This window comes from Amblyomma americanum, chromosome 1 (assembly GCF_052857255.1).
Source record: "Amblyomma americanum isolate KBUSLIRL-KWMA chromosome 1, ASM5285725v1, whole genome shotgun sequence".
NCBI lineage: Eukaryota > Metazoa > Arthropoda > Arachnida > Ixodida > Ixodidae > Amblyomma > Amblyomma americanum.
The window spans coordinates 73727252-73749111 of NC_135497.1; the positions used below are offsets into that span (position 1 = coordinate 73727252).

At 48.4% G+C, this 21860-nt stretch overlaps 1 pseudogene; it reads right to left on the reverse strand.

The window, feature by feature from the left end:
* Positions 1-1511: 1511 nt before the first annotated feature.
* Positions 1512-21457, reverse strand: LOC144106402 (uncharacterized; annotated as a pseudogene).
* Positions 21458-21860: the final 403 nt, after the last annotated feature.

The following is a 21860-nucleotide window of genomic DNA, read 5'->3' on the forward strand; positions in this document are numbered from 1 at the left end:
AAGTTATACCATAAATGAGGAATAAAGTTAAGAAAGAATGGGTGGAAACCTTCATTAAGCAGCTGACTTTGCAGTGCACCATTTTATCGAATTATGTTTAGACCGGACCGGGGCGAAGGCGAGGCCACAATCTGGTGATGTGCCGCCGGTAATCTGCTGGTTCACATTAGCGCGTCCAAGATATATGGTACTGCTTTTTCGACGAAGCGTATCAAGTACTGTTTCGTGCTGTGGCAAATTATGCCTGAATGGGCTGTTATTCGTGCGATGCTTGGCACTGTTCACTTCAAACTGCGCTTGTCACATGCGCTGCTGCATTCGTCTTTCTCGACAGTCGTTTCTCTCGTGCTGTGTAGGTGAAACGTTGCAGTGCTATTGAGTTAGATTAAGAGCACGTCTGGAAGGTAAATGACACACTAAAGCGATAAATATCACCTGCCGTCGATGCAAAGAGGCATCGTCCGCCACCAGCCCGAAACTGAAACAGCTGAAGTTCGAGTTTTATGATTTCCGCACCATTGCCTTTTCTTTGCAACACGAAAATTTATTTTTAAGATGACCTAGACTCATCGTCATTCCACTACTTCCCCTAATTACGCTCAGAAGAAAAGGACCAGATCAGAAAATAGTGTTTAATGCACGTAACCCTTTGCCGCGACATGGTGAGACCTGCGTGCCTGTTTTCTTCAGTTTCTCTGAAATTACAGGGTTCCCCAAACAATGCACACATGTCTCGCGTTGAGCTTGCTTATTCCTTTGATATTACAGTAGACGTTACACGAAAACAACGCGAAAAACTGAGAATGGAAAGGCGAAAGACGCGACTTTCTGCATTGAAATACACAGCAGACATCAAACTTCCACGACATCCAACCGAACTTGCGGTGGCTTCACTTGCGCCCACTTCGGAAAACGGGAATGCGGCATCCAGCCACCTAGTGGAGATCAGTGGCTACTACGGAAGCCTATTTGGCCATCAGTGGCTGGAGTACGTGATCTATAGTAGGATACAACTTAAAAAAAACAGCAGTTGTAAACACTGGGCCAACGTCCGCGGCGTACTGTATTACTCCGCTAGCCAGTCACAAAAGTGAACGAAATCAGCTTTTTAACATTTGACTTTATTAAACAAGCCAGGTATCAAAATTCTAGAGGTTATAATTTTTTTCTCATGGATAGCTTCTTGTTTAGGTGACAAGAGAAGTTTTAACAACGCCCTACATTTTTGTCGTGGAGGAATTCTGTGCGCCGGTCCTGAATGTGGGCGGAGCTTCACAGCAGACTTAAGTTGTATCCGACTATAGTAACAGGCCTGGGCCCTGGGATAGACAGCAGTGAGACTGCCGTCTTTGTCGTGTGAATGCGCGGTTTTTTGCTTCCTTTAACCATTTCTCACAATGAGTTCGCCTCAAACCAAGCGGTATCGTCAGTACTTGGAACCTGGGCGACCGCGTAAAGTACCTAGGCAAACTCAGCAGTACCAAGAGCTGCTCAGGGAATCGCAACAAGCTTCACAGGAGGGCGACTCCGACGACTGCGTGCCGGCAAGCACTGGCTCTGACCATCTCTGCTCGGATGACGAAGCGCGTGATACGCCTGAACGCGAGGACTGTGAAGCTGATGGTCTCGACGCTACTGGTAGCACCTCCTCTTCCGATGTGCACGACGAAGGGGCAGACGATGAGGCTACGAACTGCGATGAATCGGCAACGCAGGACGATGACGTGAAAGAGTATTTCACAAGATGTTCGAGAGAGACCCTGCCAAATCAGAATATGAACAAAGCTCAAGCCATTTTACTAATTCTGACTTACGTTGTTTACGCAAGTCTTTCGTGGTCTCAAGTGGAGGGTCTCCTTAAGTTGGTTAACACCCTCTGTGGAACTGATGTTGTGCCAGATACCAAGTATCTCTTTCGGAAACTGTGGAAAGGCAAATTAAATTCGCTTCAAGTGCACTATTTCTGTGAGACTTGCTATGGATATTTCGGCTGCAAGGACAGGAAGGAAGTGTCACACACCTTCACGTGCGACACTTGCCAAATTACACCAACCGTGCGGTCTCTAATGGCGAAAGGCTGCTTTTTTCTGGTTTTCGACCTCAAGAATCAACTGCAGAGCGTCATTGCAGGCTACTCGAAAGCGTTGTATGCACGGCTGAAAGGAGCCACCGCCGTTGTGCATGGCGCTTACGCTGATATTACTGACGGCCGCCTGTACCGAAACATTAGACGTGGCGTGAATGCAAAGTGGTGCGACCTCACTGTCACTCTAAACACCGACGGATCACCTGTCTTCAAATCCAGCAAATCGAGTGTATGGCCTATTCAACTCATTATTAATGAATTGCCGTTTAACGTCCGATTTCAGAATGTGGTCGTCGGAGCTCTATGGTTCGCGAAGAGGCATCCACCACAGCACTTGTTCATGAAGACATTTGTGGAAATCTTCAACAACATCGGATTGATAGCGTGGAGGCATGATGGAGAAACAGTGCTGTCTAAGGTGTTTGTGACATGTTGCTCTGTGGACTCCCCAGCAAGAGCTGCATTGCTCAACATGAAACAGTTCAATGGGTACTTTGGTTGCTCCTGGTGCTTCGAAGAAGGAACAGTTGTTGAACGTAAGTGAACTTTAAGTTGCGAAAACAGATTGAGATGATCAGGTTGTGAAAAAAAAATATTCAGAAAGCCCCATGGCAAGCCAGATTTAACTCCCAGAAGCTGGGTAAATTTTCAACCGTGGCACAGTGACTATCTGGTGAGGCACAGAGCAGGCAGCATATATCGCACCTAAAACAGCAGTGCAGTCTCCACACTTCATGATCATTTCCTGAGAACGCAGCTTTGTGTCGCAGCTACGTGCACCATTTCAAACAAACATGGAAATTATTCGTACTTTCTCGACATTAATTGTTTTAAACAAGCACAAGCTGCCTCATGCTTCTGTGTTAGATGTCTAGATTGAAGCATTGGCCGTTGTTTTTGAAGCGCATTTTGATGCAGTAAGCTTGTCTTGAGTGTTAAGAATAGGGGGCAGCATAGTTAAGCTATTTTGAAGTGATTTTATTTTAATCAATAACTTTCTTTTATACTCACTTCCTTTTAACTTTTTTTTCGGAATTGTCCGATCGGACAATTCTGAGCTTCCCCAACAAAGCATATGGTACTGCAGACTGACAGCAACCAAACTGACCCTAAATCTCCCCACCACCTATATCTCTACACCACTGGTTCATTGCCATAGGTGCTCTTTTTGAACATAGTTGAGCTATATATGATCTTGTGCAACACAGAACAAGGCTTACGCTAGCTAGCAAATGCGGTCCTTGTTGGGAATGAACTGCAGGTTTTTCTCATACATTATTTTTCCCATCTACTGTGTTTTCAAAGTGCTGAATGATGGTATTTTTTCATTTTTGTCCCAGGTACCCTGCGGTACATTCCTGGAGAAATGCCCGCAGCTCCACGCACACACAGCAGTATGTTGCAAGATATGCGGGATGCCTACGAGCAAGGCCGGCCAGTTCATGGAGTAAAAGGGCCTTCTTCACTAAATCAGCTCCAAGGATTCAACCTTGTGTGGTGCTTGCCACCAGACTTCATGCACTGCGTACTGGAAGGTGTTACACAGCAGATAACTGAGTTGTGGCTAGGTGCTACTGGGAAGGCTTTCCACATTGGCCGGAATTTCCACGAGCTGGAAAGGCGCATTAAGGTATTGAGGCCACCGATATTGTTTTGTCGCCTGCCACGGCCAATCTCAGAACGGAAGAACTGGAAAGCCACAGAATGGCTATTCTGGCTTTTGTACTACTCTCTACCATGTGTATCTGGTTTGATCCCTTCAAGATATGTCAGCCATTTTTCTTTACTCTGTCAAGGCGTGTTTCTTCTTCTTCAGACTTCTGTAAGCGATGCTGACCTTCAGGAAGCAGACCAGCTTCTGTCTTGCTTTGTAAACAGAATTTGTTCACTGTACGGAGAGAGCAGTACCACATTTAATGTGCACCAGCTTTTATATCTCGCAAAAAGTGTTGAAATGTTGGGCCCTTTGTGGGGTACATCCACATTCCCATTTGAAAATGGAAATGGACAGCTTCTGAAACTTGTGACAGCTGCACAGGGTGTCCCACTACAAATTGCAGAACGTTGCATAATGAAATCATGGCTCAAAACTTCCAGTAGGTTTGTTGAGCTCTCGTCGTCTTTGGCTCAAAGACAGAACCAAATCATCAACATGCATGACAGGCAAGGAACTACTGCACAGGTATTAGGAGCCCCTCTGAGACCCGTTCATTTAGAAGTAGTTGTTGCAGAAATGTTTTTCAGACAGTATGGAGTGGTGCCAAGCATTAAGCACTATGCCTTTGCCGAAACCAATGGTTTTCATATATACAGCACTCAGTATAGTAGGGCATTAAAAACTTGTTCATACTGTGTGAAAATGATTGATGGAGCCTACTGCATAATAACGGACATCTGTGCATTCATTGTGAATGTACAAAAGGTTTACTCTGGTGTGCCAGAAATTGGTAATCTCTGAGCCTGCATTCAGGAACGTCACTTATATACATAACAGCAAGCTGCCACCTCCAGGCCGTAACATGTTCCTTTACTCTCTTGAAGATGTTGCTTCGCAGTGCATTTTGCTTAACCTGGGAGGAGCATCATATGTCTGTGACATACCAAATAATTATAAAATGGATTGAAGGTTTGCAGAAGCTTATTGAGATCTGATTGCCCTCTGCAAATAATTTGTTTATGGGGTATCACTTCTCAAAGTGACTCAGACTAGGAGGGACGTCGTATTGAAGGGCTCTGGATAATTTCAACCTCTTGGGTTTTTTAACGTTCACTGACATCGCACAGTTAGTACATGGGCCTCTGGTATATCGCCTCCATCAAATATGACCTCTGCTACCGGGATCGAACCTGTGTCTTTAGGGTCAGCAGCCTAGCACCTTAACCACTGAGCCACTTTGGCAGTCACTGTAAATATATAGGTTTCTGTGTCAAATATTTTGAGACAGGGGCTTCAAAACAAAACAAATGAAAAATTATGTTTACATAGCAAAACAGAAGTCAGTCCGCTTCGTGAAGGTGAGCATATCTAGTTGAATGTCTGAAGGAGAAAAACGCTTTCACAGAGTTGAGAAAAATGGCTGATATATATCTTTCAATATGTATATCTTGAAAAAATCAAAGCAGCGCTGCTTTTCTTCCAGTACCAGTGTTCTTTCCGGATAGCATTGAATGTGAAGCTTTTTTATGCATTGATCAGAAATATTACTCATATAGTTTGTTTGCTTTTAAATATAGTAATGTCACCACAGTTGAGGCCTCTCATTTGCAAAACGCGATTTGCTGGCAATTTTTTTTGTGGTCAACCACATTTTTCAATTTGTTATTGCCTACTTAATATGAAAACACGCTGTCCAGATAGTGCACAGGAAGCAATTAATGCACGACACGTACCGTTGGAGCCCATGTATTTTTGTCACTAATATATGGACAGCGAAAAGAACCGCCTTGAGTTTTCTAACCAAATAATTCCTTTCTTGTATTGAGCAAATGCAGCTAGATGCCTGAGTGATGGACTTTTTTATGTAGTGCATGCTTCACACTGCAAAAGTTGAAGGCGGTGGTCGGCAGCTGTTTGCTCACTAAACACATACGCGTGAGTGGTTATAGGTATGTGAACACCTGTAGGAGATAAGCTGTCATGCCATGAGACACAATCGCATGCCTCATAGATCAATAGGCGCGTCAGACGTACTGCACCATTATTTAGGGAGAATGGTGGTCATAATACATTAGGAATTCCCAAGATTTTTTCTAATTTTCACTTCACTGCTCACTACTATGCACAGAAGCAGATGTTTATGGCTGTGTTTATTGAAGTATATTTTCTTTGTTTTCATCACGATTTGTTTTCATGGACTGCAGCTCGCTTCATTGGCTTTTGCTTGGGAACTTGTGCCCATAGTAACGAGGCATGACTGTATTGCTTGTGCTATGTGATATTGAAACTGATTCTCTTACAGAGGACTGCAAATGTTGATATTTTAATATTTTTGTTTGTGGGTCATTATGAATATGCCTGCACAGTATCTCTGTGTTATACAGCAGCATATGAGACATCTATTTGAGGGAAGCTGCACTGCCCTTATTGTGATAAAATTGGTTGGAGCTCTTCTGCAGAAGATCGATCAGCTCTGAATGTACCAGTGAGTGCAAGACCTCTCTATGCGAGCAGCTTTTCTAGGTTTTAGAGAAGCTTGCAGTACATATAGCTTGTATTGTCTGATACATCTTTTACTATGCCATCTAGATTATGTTGATTGCTCATTGTTTTGTGAATTAAATTACGGCAAATGTATACATACATGTGCATATATGTTGCTATTATTTTGGTAAAAAATGGCTTCAAAGTTTTTGGCAGCTCACCTCGCATATGTTCGTGCCAATTGTGATTCGTATATGTATTTCATACTATAGATATTGAAAAAATTTTATATGCATTAATAAAGTGCCCTATTTCTTGTGATGACCATTTATTGTGGACACATTTTACTGAGCAATATAAGCTTCAACCTCTAGTAAAAAGTTGCACGAGCACAGCGTGCAATTGCAACCCGTTGTTTGACTGCTGGAGTGCTTTCAACATCAGCCTATTTTAGTTTTGTCATGCAGTGGTGTACAAGCTCATTCTCAAAATGAATAATAACTTGCAGACACGAAGTAGTTTGCTTGCATCATGCTGCCTTTATAACTGCATTTCATTTGTCCCCAGAGGTATTCTGTACGACCAAACGGTTACATATGCGCATATGTGCGCGACCCCGCCAACCATCCCATCTCACTAACTCTAGGATACAACCCCATTCCCCTGGTCTCCAAGATTCGCATCCTGGGCCTCGTCCTTCACTCCTACGGCGCGCATGGCAACGCCATCCAAACTCTCCAGACCCAAGCCCATCAAGCCACCCGTCTCATTCGGCGCGTTGCGAACCGGCGCGCGGGTCTGCGAGAGCGGAACACTCTACGCCTCACCCAAGCTTACATCACGAGCCGCACGGCGTACTCATTCCTCTACCTCCCCCTAAAGCAGAAGGAGCGGGACCGCATCAACGCGATCCTCAGTAGCTGCACGAAGGTTGCCCTCCGCCTACCCCCCAGCACCTCTACTACCCGGCTCCTCAACCTCGGTACCCGCAACACGTTTGAGGAGCTTGCAGAAGCCACCCTAACAGCTCAGCTGACTCGCCTGTCGAGTATTGCGGCAGGCCGCACTCTACTCTGTCAGCTAGGCATCACCCCGATCACCAATCCTACCGAGGGGGTACCCCTACCTCCAGACCTTCGCTCCCATCTCATCATCCTTCCAATCACTAAGAACATGCACCCCGAGCACGACGGAGAACGCAGGACAGCCCGCGTCAAAACCCTGCACAAGCTCTACGGCAACAGTCCCGAGGTAGCCTACGTGGACGCGGCAGCGTACTCGTCGGGCTCCCGCATAATTCTCGCCGTAGCTAATTCTCAGGCCCGACTAATCGCATCAGGATCTGTCACCACAGACTCATCGGAAGTTGCAGAGGAAGCGGCCATTGCACTCGCTCTGACCTCCACCTCTGCCACCAAAATTATCTCCGACTCAAAATCCGCCCTATCCAATTTCTCCAAAGGCTTGATAACCAGCACCGCGGTTCGGCTTCTACGATTCTGGCACCCCACCCACCCCGTAACCCTTATCTGGAACCCCGCACTCGCAGGCCTCCCGGGTAACGAAGAGGTCCACTCCCTCGCCCGAGGTGCCACTTTCCGGGCCGGAGTTGGAGTTCCTCCGCCATGCCGGGAGCGTCTGCTTACGTTCAAATATATTCTTGCCTACAACCGAGATACCCGGCGCGTTTACGAACCGCCGGCTCCCTCCCTAACCTTAACCCAGACCTCCCACTGGTGCCGACTCCAGACCCGAACTGCTCCTTACCCTATTCTCCTTCATTCCCGCTACCACGATCAATTCCTTTCTTCTTGTAAGCTCTGCGGGAAACCGGGAGACTTCCTTCATGTCCTCCTCAGATGTCCTGCCTTCCCACACCCTTCATCCCCGACCACGGCGGAGTCATACTGGGAGACTCTCCTGGCCAGCTCCGCTGCTGCTGACCAGCGCCGGATATTACCGACGCCCTGAAGCGGATAGACCTCCAAGGGCTGTCCTTTGCCGTGTAAGGACAACCCCCTAAGGGTTGGCTCGTGCCATGTTAGGGGGCTTGCCCCCTTCGGTATTTTGCAATAAATGTTTTCGACACCACCACCAAAGGATGGCTAAACACTCCTTCTCGGTGACAGAATAGTTGGCTTCACCTTTTGTGAGTGTCCGGCTAGCGTAAGCGACAACGTATTCGTGAAAGCCTTGCTTGCGCTGAGCGAGTACTGCATCGAAGCCTACGCCGCTGGCATCGATGTGGAGTTCCGTCGGAGAACAATGGTTGAAGTGACGCAAAATTGGTGGAGTGGTCAGGAAGCGACGAAGTGTCATAAACGCTTCATCACAGGCTGGCGACCAGGCCGGAAGGTCGTGGCTGGAAAGGAGCTTGGTCAGGGGGTCGATGATAGTGGCGAAATTGCGGACAAAGCGGCGGAAGTAGGAGCAGAGACCGACGAAGCTGCGGAGGTCTTTTACAGAAGTGGGCTTTGGAGATTCGGCCACCGCTCGCGACTTGGCCGTGTCCGGGAGCACGCCATCTTTCGACACGACATGTCCGAGAATAGTGAGCTGCCGAGCTCCGAAGCGGCACTTTTTCAAATTGAGTTGGAGGCCAGCGTCGGCCAGGCAGCGAAGAACAGTCTCAAGGCGCTGGAGGTGAGACGAAAAGTGCGGGGAAAAGATGTTAACGTCGTCAAGATAACAAAGGCATGTGTGCCATTTGAGCCCTCGGAGTATGTTGTCCATCATGCGCTCGAATGTGGCGGGTGCATTGCAGAGGCCGAAGGGCATGACATTAAATTCATAGAGCCCGTCGGGTGTGACGAATGCAGTTTTTGGGCGATCGGCCTCCGCCATCGGCACCTGCCAGTAACCGGAGCGCATGTCCAATGAAGAAAAGAACTCAGAGCCCTGCAGGCAGTCGAGGACATCGTCGATACGGGGGAGAGGGTAAACGTCCTTGCGTGAAATCTTGTTCAGACGACGGTAGTCCACGCAGAACCAGATGAAACCGTCTTTTTTCTTGACCAAGACCACTGGCGATGCCCACGGGTTGTGCGACGTCTATATCACGTGGCGCTTGTTCATGTCGGTCACCTGCTGGTCAATGATGCGGCGCTCAGCGGCCGACACGCGGTACGGACGTTGGCGCAAAGGGGCATGGGTTCCAGTGTCAATACAGTGGGTAGCGGCGGTGGTGCGGACCAGGAATGTTGCTGGCAGTCAAACGAAGCTTGAAAACGCTGCACAACGGCGACAAGCTGGTCTCGTTGGTAGACGTCAGGGCGGCGTCGACGGAACGATGAAAAATAACGACAGAAGACTGATTGGTGATGGGAACAGGCGTAATGGTAGTGACTTGAAGGCCGGGCGTGCTATCGACGAGGAGGTATGCTGAGGCGGGATCGAGAACGGCGACACTACAAGCGATTGGCCACGGTGTAAAGTGGTAGGGCAGGATAACGGGTTGGCCACATAAATAGCGCTGGAGCCACGAACAATAGTCAGCATGGTATGAGGCAGCAAAACCGACTTCTGGTCAGCGCATCGTAAAGACGCGGTATAAGTGACAGTTGCATCTGAGAGAGCAGCACAAGAAACAGGCACCAGCACTGAAGAGAAAGGCGGAACGTGTGTGTCCTCCGACACAACCACAGTAGCGGTAGCAGCACCGGTTACGTCCAAGGGGGCTTCACTGTAGGGTAACAAGTCAAGCTGAGCATGGGCGCAGTCAATAACGGCATGATGGGAGGAGAGGAAGTCCCAACCAAGGATAACGTCGTGAGAGGATCGGGCGAGGACGATGAAGTTGATTGTGTAGGGAACGTTATCGATGAGCAGGTGGGCGGTGCAGGCGGCTAATGGTCGAATGTCCTGAGCGCTGGCGGTGCGGAGAGAAACGGGAGGAAGGGGCGTCGTCACTTTTTGGAGTCTGCGATAGAGGGTGTGACTGAGAATGGAAACGGCTGCGTCAGTGTCAACAAGCGCTTCGACGGTGACTCCTTCAACGAACACGGTAATAATATTGACAGGCACCGAAACAGGTCTTGAGTGAGTCGCTGGCGACACAGTTCTTGCCTCCAGAACTGCGCCTGTTAGTTTTCCGCGTTCACGGCGGGTTGGCGGCGAAGCATCGGAGAACCGGAACGGCAGGCAGGAGACGGCGAGCGGTGGGAGCGGGGATGGTATTTGGGAGAAGAAGAATCCGGAGGCGGCTCGTGTGATGCAGGCGAGGACGACGGTGGAAGGTCGTACGTCGGCTCACGCCTATAGTCGTAGGGACGGTGGTCACGACTGCGACACAAATGAGCCACGTGGCCAGCGACGCCACAGGCGTAGCAAATAGGGCGGTTGACTTGTGTGCGCCAGGGGTTGAGTGGCTGCGGCTGTGATCGGGGGCGGGAAACCGGACGGTAAGGCGGGGTTGCAGGTCGCTGGGGCTCCAACTGCCGGGTAGGCGGCCTGTAGACAGGGGCAGCAGGTGAGGGCCGCGGCCGCACCACGGCATCGGCGTACGTCAGAGGAGCCGCGATCAGGGGTGGCTGACGAGGAGGTGGCAGGCCTTCAGCGACCTGCTCCTCGATAACACGCTGTAGGTTGGGAGTGAACGACGGCGCAGGCGCAGGCGGGCAGGTAGACAAAGATGGCTGGCGTGCGACGTCCTCAGGTACAAACTGCTGGATGCACTGGAGGAGCGACTGTTGGTCCAGGGCACGGGCCCCTGGGAGAGCCAAGCCGAAAAGAATGGCCTCCTGATAGCCAGCACGCCGGGTGTAAAATCGCTTTTTGCGGAGCTCGTCAAAGCTTTGCCAGTAGCCGATGACACTGGAAAGTCTGGGGATCCTTCGCGACGAGCATCTGGAAGGCACCATCCTCAATTCCTCTCATAATATGTCTGATCTTGTCGGCCTCGCTCATAGAAGGGTTGGCACGCTTGCAGAGGTCGACGACATCTTCTATATAACGGTGAAGTTTCACCGGTTTGCTGGGCCCGACTTCGCAAGCGTTGCTCGGCGCGAAGCTTACGCACTGCGGGACGGCCAAATACTTCTGTCAGACTGGTTTTGAGGGCTGCCCAGCTTGAGATGTCAGCCTCGTGATTTCGAAACCAGAGATTGGTTATGAAATAAAAGATAACGTTGGTGACCTTGACGCTATCGTCCCACTTATTGCATGCGCTTACGCGTTCATAGGAGGCCAACCAAGCCTCCACATCCGTGTCATCTGTGCCGCTGAAGATGGCCGGGTCACGCTGGCGCGCGGCGCCGGAACAGAAGACAGCCGACGGAAGCGGTGAAGCGGTTTGGATGATGGTATCAGGCATTGCAAAGGCGGTAGGCAATGCGCGGGTGCGAAGGTCCAAGGCGAGGGGATTGTTGGCACCTCCATCACTTGTGATATGAAAGGTCTTGTCAAGCACAGCGTCACAAACAACCAGTGGTAAAGTCCAGGCACAGACCAGCGGCAGCGTTCAGTCCAGAGCACGCACGAGGGACTAAGCGTTCGGCGCTTCTCGCCGTCTTCTTCGTTGAGCACCAGCTGTAAAGAAACAAGGAAACAGAGAAGCAGAAAACAGCTGTTGCCCGGAAGGAAGCGCCAAGCTTGGGTAAAGTGCCACAAAGCAGAAACAGACGGCAACAGAAACCTGGGCACCCTTGGAGACACGCGAACGGCGGCGCCCCGAAGAGAGCGGACAAGAGACCACCAACAGCCCGGCGCCTTTAATTGGCAGCGACACAGGTGAGAGCCGCGCGGTCGGCGACAGACGGCGCTTCAACTACACGCCCGCAAGCGGTATCCTTCCCGAATGAACTCCAGATGTCAAACACGGCGCAAGTGTGGGGGTGGGGACGCGACCACCAAGCCATGTGCACGTGCGGGTAAGAGAGAAAAAGTGCCTCGTGGACATTGATTGTTAAAAGCGTGTGGACGGGGCCAGTGCGAAAAGAACAGTCGTCGGAAGAAGACGTGTGTAATGCCTCTAGAATATAGCCAATGTTTTTGTTATCGTTAAACAGTTTTGTCCCTGTGTGATATTTTCGCTGTTATTCGAACCGCAAAAGTTTTAAAGTTCAGAGTTGTAGCATTATCGCTAGATTTAAAAGAAGCTACTATATATACATTACACCACCGTCTGAATATTCCAAAGCCGAATGCCAGTCTTACATTTTATTATTATTATAAATATTATTATTATGTTGTTGAGGAAAGGAAATAGCGCAGCATGTGTCACATCTCGGCTGACGCCTGAGCCGCGCCTTAAGGGAAGGGATATAGGAGGGAGTTAAAGAAAGGAAGAGCTGCAGTAGTGGAAGTCTCCAACAATAAATTTGTCCACCTGGGGATCTTTAACGTGCACTGACATCGTACAGCACACGGGCGCCTTTTGCCTTTCGCCTCCATCGACGCTGCAGCCGCCGTCGGGTTCGAACTCGGGTACACCGGATCAGAGGCCGCGCGCCCTAATCACTGAGCCACAGCGGCAACGTTCTCAGTGCTAATGAGTACAGCCGACATTTCTCTCTCCCCACCGCTACGTACCTCAAAGCGCGATTGAGGTGTCCACTGCCGCAAGCAGACAGTTATGCATGCGTCTTCCATTGCTCAATATCATCGGAGTCTAGCGTTGTCAACGCCAACGACAATGAAGAAAGAACGCCAATGGTCTAAAGCTTCAGTGCCGCGTTTCTGCTGCAACGTTGTAAGTGGCAACGCATGAAGCGCACATCTGTCGCTAACGCCACGTAGCTTAAAGCGCGACTGAGGTGTCAACCGTCCCAGGGGGCCAATTATTCGCCTTTCCTTTGCTTTCGAAGAAAATTAAAGATTGATTCGGTGGTCACCCGAACCACGCCATAAAAGTTTTGACCTCTGGCTCACTTGAAGGCCAAAACCACAAGCAATGGGAAAACGTTATGAGGTAGCGTAGTGAAGCTTTCGCTTAAAAAAAGCAATTGCTTGTACAGAATGATCATTTTATTTACGAGCTACAATTACGAGGTCAAGGCAGTCATAAAAGTGAGGCAATGCGAATATATGCCAAACGGGGTATTTTATTTAAAAGAAGTCTCGATGAGCATTTAGACTTTTGTCCCACAGACTAAAAGTCACGTGATTCCCGTCTCATAAAATTCCTTTGGTTGCTGGTTCAAAAAGTCTGACTCTTTCACGTCATCGTCCGGCAGGAATTTCTGGTTCCGTTGAGCAGTTTTTTTCAAGCGCCAGAAAACGTTGATGTCGCAAGGCGACAGGTCTAGGCCGTATGGCGGATGTTGCAGCGTTTCCCAGTTGGCTTTTCCAGTTTTGTGGAAACTACATCAGCGACGTGGGGATGGGCATTGTCGTGGAGCAAGATTACCCCATTCGTCAATTTTCCACAACTTTTGTTCTTGATAGCGACATGACATGCAGCCGATCCAGCTCTTCACAATATCGGAAAAGATTGGTAGTCTCTCCCGGTTTACAAAATTCGAGCAGCAATGGTCCCTGACGACCAAATAAAAATTGTGTCGGGGGTGATTGCACCATGGCATTGGCCTAGTCTTGGATTGTCTTCGCAACTTTCACATTCTTTTTTGATCCGTTTACCCCAACGCTTCACAATGGCCAATTAAATGCAATGTTCGCTGTACACGGCAGCCCCACGGCGACTAATCACTTGTTGGGAAACACCTTCAGCTGTCAAAAACCTCACGACATCAAGCTGCTCAACTTTTGGAGCGTCCATTACGTCGCAGAACCGTGTTCAACCCTGTGTATATGTGAACATTAAATAACATTGGAATCCTGGCACCTGCGTCTCAGTTTCGTAAATGAGAGATTCCTGTGTGCTTTCCGCATGGCCCGGAGATAATGGACCGAACCATTATTGCGCGAGGTGGGTTGGCTCACTCTCATCTGACTCGCCCTCGTATTTGGGTTAAAAAAAAGACTACACCAAAAAGTGCCGATATAGCTGCTCTTAGCGGTTCAACTTTTTACTTCCACTGCCTGGGCATTGTGTGCTTAGAGTAGTAACTCTTGATTTTTATTTTCTAGCATTTTACGAAGAAATAAGTCAAACGAGACGTAGTTGTCATAATGAACAAAGTGATTCCGACACTCGCAATGGCAGTTGGGTAACGACAGTAAAGGCAACGACTTCCACGGATGCTGCTAAATCCCTGCCGGATGGCTTAGAGGCACCTCAACCCCCCCCTCCCCTTCCTCCCACTCCTCGGACTAAACTTTTGAGAAAAACTGCACGCCCACCAACTATAGAGCCCCTCAATGTTCTTCAGTTCTTGCTTTTCGTGACTGTCGATTTCTGCGGTCAAGTCACGCAGATGCTCTGGTCTTGCGATTATGCAGCGCTATTGGTAATATTGCAGAACGAATAATTTGTAAATGCATCTGTAAATAAATTCTGCCAGCATGTACAGCGACTTCGATGACAGAGTCAAGCAATGAAAGAAAACTGCAACGAAGTAACAAGCAGCCTATTTCCCCATTATCCTTTGCGCATTATTTGAAAACGCACCTCGCACATTTATTCCCTTGAAATTTTGTTAATTACAAATTAAGACAGCAAAAGAAGCGAGCCGGAGCCAAAGGGAAAAGACGGAGCCAAATAAAAGTAAACATAACCTCAAACTTAATCATATGGGTGTGTTAAAAAGGTAAGAGTTTACGGGCTATGTTGGACATGCATGTCACTAGGAAAGGAACACATCAATGATTTGAAGGGAAATGGTAGTCGTTGCCATGCTGTGACATACACTTTAATGTACTGTATTTTTTTACACTGCTTTTAAGTTTGGTTTTAGTTTCTCACTCAATATATGCCTGTGCATTGCAAAACAGCGGCTTTGTCAGTCTGTACTGTGTGTACTGAAGATTAACTTAATTACTTTGTAGGATTGAACAGCGCACACAGGACGAGGGCACTAGGAGAGAAACCGCGAGACACGAGCGCCGTCGTTGCCGTCACCTTCGCTCTGGCCCTAAAAAACAATGGCGCTCGCGCTTTCCCGGTGGCATCAGTGGATGATGAACAATGAATCGCAGCGTTGCCCTGACAAGAGCGCAATTCGTTATAACGAACTGTTTATAATTTGCGTTCTGATGAAAATGCGTTCGTAACCGCTTTATCAGCATATCAACATATGCACAATTGGTCTTTGTACGTCGCTCCTGGAGCACCATTTGTAAGACCAAGCCTTGGGACAAACATCGACGAAGTCTTGAGACTCGGGTCAGTGTAGCCACAAATCCGCTTGGACCTTTCTTTTGTTTTCTTATATAGAGAGACGAGGACCCGCCTCATCGTGGAGGCTTAAGTAGGGCCCAGCCTCTACGCTCCTTCTTCACGATTACGCGCTGCAGGATTCTGTGCTGCATCGTGGAGGCTTTGGTAGGGCCCAGCCTCCATGCTTCTTCACGAATTACGGGTTGCAGGATCGCCTCCTTATATACCAGCCGGAAAGGTCACGTGACGAAGGGCCACGCGAAGCACAAGCGACCACGCGCCCTTGAGCGCTCGGCTTCGTCTTTTCTTCTTGGTCACATGGGGGACGAGTTCCTTTCGGCATTGAGAATTCGTTTTGGGGGAAAGGAAACGGTGGAGTGTCTCTATCACATATCGGCGGACACATGAATCACGCTAAGGCGCCCGTGTGCTGTGCGATGTCAGTGCACGTTAAAGATCCCCAGGTGGTCGAAATTATTACGGAACCCTCCACTACGGCACCCCTTTCTTCCTTTCTTCTTTGACTCCCTCCCTTATCCCTTCCCTTACGGCGCGGTTCAGGTGTCCAACGATATATGAGACAGATACTGCGCCATTTCCTTTCCCCAAAAACCAATTATTATTATTAATTAACCGCGCCATAAGGGAAGGGATAAGGAAGGGAGTGAAAGAGGAAATGAAAGAGGTGCTGTAGTGGAGGGCTCGGGAATAATTTCGACCACCTGGAGATCTTTAACTTGCACTGACATCGCACAGCACACAGACGCCTTTGCGTTTCACCTCCATTGAAACGCTGCCGCCTCAGTCGGGTTCGAAACCGGGTACTCCTAATCAGTAGCCGAGCGCCCTAATTTCTTTCGACATTACTGTCATTTTCGGTACTGATTTAGGCTCACCTTCCTACGGCCCAAGAAATTTAAAAGCAGCAGGAATAAATGCGCACACACGGGTAGCCAAGTCCCTGGGTGCTTTGCCTGTGCCCTTCTCGAGCTACATTGAGAAGCAATTTTGCACCCACGTGGCCGGGAACCACTGTCGAAAAAAGATTGACGAATTCAATTTGGGTTAGAGCGCATAAAGCGTGTGTCGTCACAGCATTGCTGTTGAAACTCGGCGCGCAACGAATAAGCCTTGCAAAAGGGAATTGAGTGATGACTATTTCAATACCTGTTTTAGTTTGGAAATTCATGAAAGTTTGATTAGGGCTTGAATCAGTACAATTAAAGAGTAGTTTAGGCTAATCATTAGCTAAACCACGAACACTATCCTGTTAGCTGCGTCCCGAGCACAACAAAGACGAAGTGAAGGCAGCATTCACGTAATCAGAAGCGTTATTTCTTTATAAATCTGCTGATATTAATAATTATCATTCGTTATATTTTTAAAGATTAACCATTCCGCATTCCTTTCTTAGCAACCCTCTTAGCCTTGTTTCAAGCGCCTGTAATAATAATAATAATTGTTTATTTGGGAAAGGGAATGGCGCAGTATCTTTCTCATATATTGTTGGACACCTGAACCGCGCCGTAAGGGAAGGGATAAAGCAGGCGGTGAAAGAAGAAAGGAAGACAGAGGTGCCGTAGTGGAGGGCTCTGGGATAATTTCGACCACCTGGGGATCTTTAACGTGCACTGACATCGCACTGACATGACGTGCCTATTTTCTATTCAGCCTTTTCAGCCGGCTACAGGTCAAGTGTCTGAGGAACTATGGCCGTTTCCGCTGTCGGCACTCCCAATATTTCTGGTTGAAATTGAAATGAATTTGTTTTTTTGGGGAAAGGAAACGGCACAGTACTTGTCTCATATATCGTGTTACACCTGAACGGCGCCGCAAGGGAAGGGATAAATGATGGAGAGAAAGAAGAAAAGAAGAAAGAGGTGCCGTACTGGAGTGCTCCAGAATAATTTCGATCACCTGGGGATTTTTCAGTGCACTGACATCGCACAGCACACGCGCGCCTTAGCGTTTTGCCTCCATAAAAACGCAATGAATGAAATTGGTTTCTGGGGAAAGGAAATGGCGCAGTATCTGTCTCAAATCTCGGCAGACACCTGAACCTCGCTGTAAGAAAAAGGATAAAGGAGGACTAAAAGAAGGAAGGAAGAAATAGGTGCCGTAGTGGAGGGCTCCGGAAAGGTTGGCAGTGACTTAGCTCGGCTATGCCTGTATATACGTAGCGAAAGCTAAATGATAACGTGGTCAGCCTTGGTTAATCTTGATTGCAAGTCCAGGTTAGTCTGTTTGTCTAGGTATGCTGTTGTCGCATTAAAGACGACACAACTGTGGTTGCGGCGCATGCGAGCTCTCGTTTTCAATCGTCCGACATGTTATCAGGGACGCGACGCAGCTGGCGAAGCGAGCGGAGGCGAGCGCAACGATGAGGAACGCGGTGTGACGTCATACCAAATGGCGGCGGCGGCGGTGACCCGCGCGGTGTGACGTCATGCCAGATGGCGCGGCGAGCGCGCAAAGCAGATTAATCGTCTCACATATCTGGGTGGATACCCAAAGCGCGCAGTAAAGGAAAAGACAAAAGAGGGAGCAAAGGAATAATAGTAATAATAATTGGTTTTGGGGGGAAAGGATATGGCGCAGTATCTGTCTCATATATCGTTGGACACCTGAACCACGCCGTAAGGAAAGGGATAAAGGAGGGAGTGAAAGAATAAAGAGGTGCCGTAGTGGAGGGCTCCGGAATATTTTCGACCACCTGGGGATCTTTAACGTGCACTTACATCGCACAGCACACGGACGCCTTAGCGTTTTTCCTCCATAATAACGTAGCCGCCGTGGTCGGGTTCGAGCTCCGGATCAGTAGTCGAGCGCCCTAACCACTCAGCCACCACGAGGGGTACGAAAGGGGAAAGAGAAAACTGAAAATTGAAAGTTGCATTTTGAGGAAAGGCGCGGCGCTGCGCAGCGGCGGAACACCTGAGGCTGGTGCTACTAGTGGCGCATACGCAGTTGTGACTAGGGAGCGAGATAGAGAGAGAGAAATATCCGCGTCGAGGCGCGCGTTGTGTCGTCATGTGCCTCCTCGAAGTGCGGCCACGGCAAAATCGCAAGTTCGCGGCCAGTAAAGCTTTCGTTTTAAAATTCCACGCAATAATGTCAAATTTCTCTTCCAAGCTTTTGCCTCATTGCACTAGAGTGAAAAGCTGAGGAGACGTCTGAAACCAAAGGGTCCTATTTTCTGAACTGCTTCCCTTATGGGCCTGTTACACTAGGCCAACAGTCGGCCGATTTGGTCTGCCAAATCCATGTCGTCGTGATGTCTGGCTCTATGTCACACAGGGCCGACTAAAACATTCGGACGACTGTCGGCGTCGGCGCCATGTCTCCCACAAGACGGCAGTTGGCCGACGGTCTGCCAACTCCCATGTCACACTAGCGAGACAACGTGCGAGACCTCCCGCCGACTAGGCCCTTTCTCGTTCTCACTCTTCTTTTGTCATTTCCTGCCATGCGAAATTCATGGGCCGGGAAGCTTCATTTTTAACTCTTTTAAATAAATCCCACCATAGTAAAACAAACTCTTTAAAATCGTGATTATGAACCTAGATAGACTGCAGCCCAGTACTGAGCGGCATTTATTGCTGGGTCAGAAAGGCATGGCTCGAAAAATAAATCCAGTCGCTCGCGGGTAAACAAGACGGGTGAGATTATTTAAAAGTAAAATAATAAAAAGAAAAAATTCTAAACCACTCGGAGTCGAGCTAGGGACCTCTGCAATGCGAAGCCACTGCCACGGCCGCTCAATGGCAACGCACTTGGTGCGGCCCGTCGCGTCGGCCGAGAGAGGCGTGACGCGCCTAGTTCCCATCTCCACCGCAGCAGCGCCACTGCTCCGGGACAGTTGCGGGCGGAGAGCTGTGCTCTCCGCCTGCAGAGGCCGCGCGGTCAGCGCTTGATTTGTTGCGAAAAAAGAGCTGTGTAGCGGTATTTCACAAAATATGAATGGTAATGCCAACTGGCGATTTGTTACTGATAGCAGTACGTCAGCATCGCTGCGCTTGTCAGCGATAGTTTGCCTCGGAAGGCACCTATGTTGGGTGCGCTTCTTCGAGCATTCGCCTGTTCAGTAACTCGCGTTCGACACACAGGAAGCCGGTTATTCGCTATATTAACTTGTTGCATATATTAGCTGGTTAGCATAAAAATGCTGGTTTTAAGAAGTCCGAACTCTGATCAGTCTGGTTCACAATTAGAGCCGATGATTGACGCTGTTTTACATTTCTGGACACGCAGAATTCTACAGCATTACAGTTCAGCCGGTTCACGGGTATACGCGGGAAATATTTTGCAAATGGGCACTACTAGCCTACATCAGTGGTCGAAAAGAAAACACGACAACCAGAAGTCAGTAAGTTCAGTCCAGTTCTTTTCATTTCAAAGTTTATGTACACAGAATCTGAAAGCTTTACAAGCGCAGAACTTTCCTCGAGAGAGGTTTATGTGTAAGCAAAGTTTTTGCCACTGTCGAATTCAGGTTGCTAGCCCAGTTCGTCAACAACGGTCTTATCAGCTTGCTCAAAAATACTTTGCAGAGGTCCTCAGCGTGGCTGCGATCCTCTTTTTCACAAGTCAGCGCCGGACATTGTGTGAAATGAGGAAGTATTGCGGACGTCAAGGTGTTGCATAGCCTGCTGGTTCGTCTCACGTCCGAGCACTTCATGACCTTGGTGACAAAGGTGCATACAAGCTTACACAGGCCAACTGCTTCCATTGTTGGGTACCTTAGCCGTCCATCGTCAACGTTGCGTATCAATCCATAAATTGCTCCAGCTGGCCTCGCTGCTTGAAGAAGGAGTTTGCAGGAATCACAAGCCACCTGAAAACGAGCATAACAATGAAAAACGGTACTAAAAGAGTTAAGGCATATTTCAGTTTATATATTTATATGAATTAGACATCTAAACAAAGGACAAATAAATGCAAGCCTAATCCAATTTTTTAAACTTGTAAACCAACTGTACCTTTTCCTCACATGCACGTGCAACGTAACCGGCCAGGTATACAATTGGTGCCAACTCTATGTCAGCTACCGGCTCACCCTACATAGTGATGAATTCAAGCTCATTCGAGAGCTCCTTGTCTTCAGATGAGATGGCAGCTGACAAGGCATAAGTTTTACCATCCTGGATGGGAAGTTTAACAGCTGCTTTCGCCTCGGAGTTCATGGGAGCATTTGCTGTCTTTGCTGCTTGCGGGATTCCAACCTGCATAAAGAATGGCAAAATATGTAACTCCTCACCTGCCTAATTGTTTTTTTTTTACAGATGGTACCTTCAGCAGTTTTTCTGATGTGAACACGGCCGCCCGTGCGTCGACCCTGTCGTTTCCACCATTGAATTGTCTCAGTTTGCTGAAGAGCGATTCCACAGGATCGCTGTTAAGAGCTTGTGTAAGGACATAGCGGAAGCTGAAATACAAGAGATTCAGTTAAATGAAATGCAATAGTATGGGCGTGAAAGACTCCACTGAGAAGACACTTACTTGACGTGATCCAGGAGGTACTCAATTAGTGCCACTGTTGATCTTGTTGTCAAGAGCGTAGCTTCGTATGTCTCCTTGGTTAGTTTTCGTTTGGACCTGCCGCCTTGTATCTGAATGTCCTCAACATAGCACATGAAGACCAACTCTAACCAAGACAGTCTTTCGTCGTCAGATACAGTGAATGATTCTTCCTGCTGTTTCCATGGCTTCACTGAAGCGATGTTGTGTAGAGCGTACCACTTTACTGTCATCCTCATAAAGGTGATTGTTGCAGAGCAGTCTTGGAATTCAGACGCATCCGGGTGGCACTGTGAGTTTTCTTGAAGGTACTGGAGAGTGGCAATGACACGCAGAGAAAATATTTGCACGGCCCTGCGCACTTTCATTTTTTCGAGGTTGTGTGGTTCAACATGAGCCCGTGTAAGGAACCTTACGGGCTTAACGAGGAGTTGAGTTTGAATTTCAAAAATTTCCTTAGGTAGAATCCACCTCGAATGGCTTGCCCTTCATCTACCATTTCCCTTTCTAGGATGTTGTTGCGGAGATTCTTGATTAAATTGTTTGGATCAAAAAACAAGAAGAGTGGATCACCTTCCCTAAGAGGGTGAGGTACAGCGTGGGCAAGTGCACCATCCTCTGAAAGGCGTTTGAATAGGGCAACATTAGTTTGATGGTTGTCCGTCACAATTATAGCCACACGAAAACCAAGTTCTTCCACTGTTTTCATTACTTCCATAGTCATAGAATGAAGCTTGTCATTTTTCAGGCAGCGGGTGAAAAAATAGCCGACTGGTATAACGTAAGGTGTCGACAACCCTCTCAAAACAAAGCACAGCAGGCGATTTGCCACCTGAGGGACTGTTGTAGCATGCTCTGTAGAGCCGACGACTACGAGGCCAAAAACCTTGTCAACATCCCGT